Raw genomic sequence first — 4,441 nt, 5'->3', positions numbered from 1 at the left:
AAGGCTTTTTCTATTGCAGTCATACTAATATGAAGGCTTTTTCCATTGCAGTCATACTAGTATGAAGGCTTTTTCCATTGCAGTCGTACTAGTATGAAGGCTTTTTCTATTGCAGTCATACTAATATGAAGGCTTTTTCCATTGCAGTCATACTAGTATGAAGGCTTTTTCCATTGCAGTCGTACTAGTATGAAGGCTTTTTCATTGCAGTCATACTTGTATGAAGACTTTTTCATTGCAGTTATACAAGTATAGAGGCTTTTACAATTGCTTTCGTACTTGTATGAAATCTCTACTATTGCTCTCATCTTTGTATGAAAGCTTTATTTTATTGCATTTATGAGTAGCTCTCTGCACTCATGCCAAATGCAATATGAAAGCATTTCCATTGCAATCTTATTTGTATGAAGACTTTTACTATCATTAAATCCATAACTGGAGGAAACCATTGACATCTCTCTAGTATGATGTCTTTGGATATGGCAGTCATATTTATATGATGTATATTGATATGGCAGTCTTATATAATGTCTATGATGCTTATGGATATGGTAGTCTTATATAATGTCTATTGAAAAAACACTCTTACTTATATGATGTTTATGGACATGGCTGTCTTACCTATGTGATATCTCTTGATATTACAAGCATCCTTATATGCTAGCTTTTATCATTGCAGTCATATCCGTGTGATGTGACTTCTGTTAAGTCAGTCACGAACTTGGGTGAGGTTTTTTTCCCCCAGTTTGATTATACATGTGAGACACAGCTTTTGCCTTCATTGTCACATGTTTGGCACAGATTTCTTCTTTAAATTTGAGTGAATGTTTTATTTTTCATTCTTGCATCGCAGTATTTACACAGTCAGTTACATCTGTTTTTACAGTCAAATTTACGGGAATGTGATTACTTTTTTTTTTTTTTCCTTTTCCTGTTCTTTCTCTGTCTTACACTTTCCTTCTAGTTCTCTCATTCGTGCACTCATATACTCACACAGCTGACTATCTCTCTAAAAGAAACAATCATATGTGCACACACACACTCTGAGTTAACTATTCTCTCTCTCTCTCTCTGTTGCAGTGTCATGTACAGGTGACTTCATTCTTCATGGCAGCTATGCTTAATGGCTCTAGAAATGCAGCCAAACAAGTGATGTTTTTAAAAAATTTCAATTTTTATTGTTTATAGTTTATTTTATGGAATCAGTTTTGGGTGGGAAAAATAATTTTCTCTCGCGGAGCCAATAAATGAAAATGATATATTTTTAGCATGTCAGTCTGATGTCAGGTAGATGAACGACTGTTTTTACAGAACAGAAATAAATCGTTTTCCATATTCAGATATTAAAACCTTTATGTGAGTTTATATGTGTATATAAGTGTATATATGTATGTGTGTGTATATATGTATATATATATATATATATATATATATATATATATATATATATATATATATATATATATATATATATATATAAATGTGTCTGTGTATACATGTATATAAATATACATGTATATATAAATATGACCATGTGTGTGTGTTTGTATGTATGCATTTATGTATATAAGTCCTAATAGCAAAGAAGTCAATATATATATTGAATTCCTCAATTTGTAATACACACATATATCTGTCTTTCAATCTACTAATCTACCTACCTATCTATCCATCTACCTATCTATCTATCTATCTATCTATCTATCTATTTATCTATCTATCTATCTATCTATCTATCTATCTATCTATCTATCTTTGTGCATATGTATGTATGTGTATATATATGCATATATGAATATATATGTATATATTTTTAAATATAATTATAATTAAGGGCGCTAGAATGCCAATGCCTGTACGCTAGAAGTAGATGTCGAATACCTACAATCCACTCTAAATTTGTTCTCTGTTTATAACCCTAGGTCGAATACAAAGTAATGAGCAAGAAGATTTACAAAATATCGGATAATCCTATATCTTAAGATTTCATACTCTGTAATGAAGATTACTTTGCAATCCTCGGTAGAGACACACTGACAAACATATAAGCAAAAAATACATATACATACCGATAAATTTATTCATACAGATACCAAATATATACATGCATTTTCCACATATACATTCCATCAATTAGCCCATCTCGACCATGTGGTTCATGTCAGAAATCATACGGATCAAATACAGTACCGCAGCATAATATAATGACTAGAGAACTCAAAAATTATTTATACTTATAAATTGAGAATATAATTATTAAAATGATTATATCAGTGGCTAACACAAAAACAAAAAATGACAATATTGATAAAATTAATTTTTAAGTGGATAATTATGAAAATATAGTTATAATTAAGGGTGATGGAATGCCAGCGCCTCTACACTGGAAATGGATGTCAAATACTTACAATCCACTTTAAATTTGTTCTCTATTTATAACCCCAAGTTAGATGCGAGGTAAGAAGCAAGATTTACAAAATGTCGGATAATCTTATATCTTAAGATTTCATGCTCTGTAATAAAGATTAATTTGCAATCCTTAGTAGAGATACACCAACAAGTATATAAGCGAAAAATATATATATACATACCAATAAATTTCTTCATACAGATACCAATATATACATGCATTTCGCACATATACATTCCATCTATTAGAGAACAAATTTAGAGTGGATTGTAGGTATTTGACATCTACTTCTAGCATATAGGCACTGGCATTCCAGCATTCTTAATTATAGTTATATTCTTAAAAATTAATTTTACCGATATGGTAATTTTTTTATATGCTAGCCACTGACATATATACATACATGCATTTGCTCAAGAGAAATGTTTAAACAAAGATTAGGAGGTGTGTCCCAGCTGTTGGATGGCTGTTGACTCTTCTGAGTTCATTTGGCCTTTGATAGGTTTTGTTTTCCATCCTACAAGGTGGTAGGACAGAATGAAAACTATCCTTCTTACCAAGCAGATTTGATAGCATCACCAATTTAGTTGCCAGTAGTCTGACCATGCAACAGGTCTTACAGGGTTACATAATGATCTGACGTAACATATATTTAGATATATTCATATATAGGCGCAGGAGTGACTGTGTGGTAAGTAGCTTGCTTACCAACCACATGGTTCTGGGTTCAGTCCCACTGCGTGGCACTTTGCGCAAGTGTCTTCTACTATAGCCTCGGGCCGACCAAAGCCTTGTGAGTGGATTTGGTAGACGGAAACTGAAAGAAGCCCGTTGTATATATGTATATATATATATATATATATATATATATATATATATATATATATATATGTGTGTGTGTGTGTATATGTTTGTGTGTCTGTGTTTGTCCCCCCAACTTCGCTTGACAACCGATGCTGGTGTGTTTACGTCCCCGTAACTTAATGGTTTGGCAAAAAGAGACCGATAGAATAAGTACTAGGCTTCCAAAGAATAAGTCCTGGGGTCGATTTGCTCGACTAAAGGCAGTGCCCCAGCATGGCCGCAGTCAAATGACTGAAACAAGTAAAAGAGTATGTGTTGTGTGTGTGTATAAATCTATAGAAGCATGTGGCCATTGTGTTAGGCTCACAATCATAAATTCACTACTTCAGTTCCTGAACTGGGCATTGCTCTGTGTCATTGAGCAAGGCACATCATTTCCTATTGCTTCAGTCTACTAAGCTAAAGATGAGAACCAGCTGACTGAGGCTGCAGCACTCTCTCCCTCCTGCTGTCACATCCTCAGTGTTACACTGTGGCAAGGGTGGTAGAGCCAAGAACATGTTTTGTCATACTTGTGACATTTTGTCTGCTTTCTAAAACAATTGCCAAAAATGTGGTACAACATATTGGGTCATGCTCATGAGATCAGCTAGACGCTTGTGTGTGTGTGTGTGTGTGTATTTATATACGTGTATAGTTTGATAGGATGAATTAGATAACATTTATGCAATTGGTGATTTATCTTAAGTTGTATAAAGGAAACTCTCTCCCATGAAAACTCAAGTTACACACAAACATATGTGGGTCAGGTTGCTTCATAGTGCTACTGGTAACATGTAACCCAGTACAACATGTTGCATAGTTGGGCTATCAGCAACTAAACTTACCAACTTGTTTCATGGGGAGGGTGATTTTTGGACACTCAGGAGGACTAAATACATACACACACACACACACACACACACACACACACACACACACACACACACACACACACACACACACACACACACACACACACACACACACACACACACACACACGCCCTCCATGCTAGCGTAGGTGGGATGGTTTCTTAAGAGCCAGCCAGGCAGAATCCTGTGCCAGACTTCTGTGACTGTTTTGGCAGGATTTTTACAGCTGGATGCCCTTCCTAACACCAACCACTCAGCAGAGTGGACTTAGTGCTTTTTACGTGGCACAAGCACAAAATATATATAGATAAAT

The sequence above is a fragment of the Octopus bimaculoides genome, chromosome 2 (assembly GCF_001194135.2).
Source record: "Octopus bimaculoides isolate UCB-OBI-ISO-001 chromosome 2, ASM119413v2, whole genome shotgun sequence".
NCBI lineage: Eukaryota > Metazoa > Mollusca > Cephalopoda > Octopoda > Octopodidae > Octopus > Octopus bimaculoides.
Note: the sequence above shows the minus strand (reverse complement) of the source record.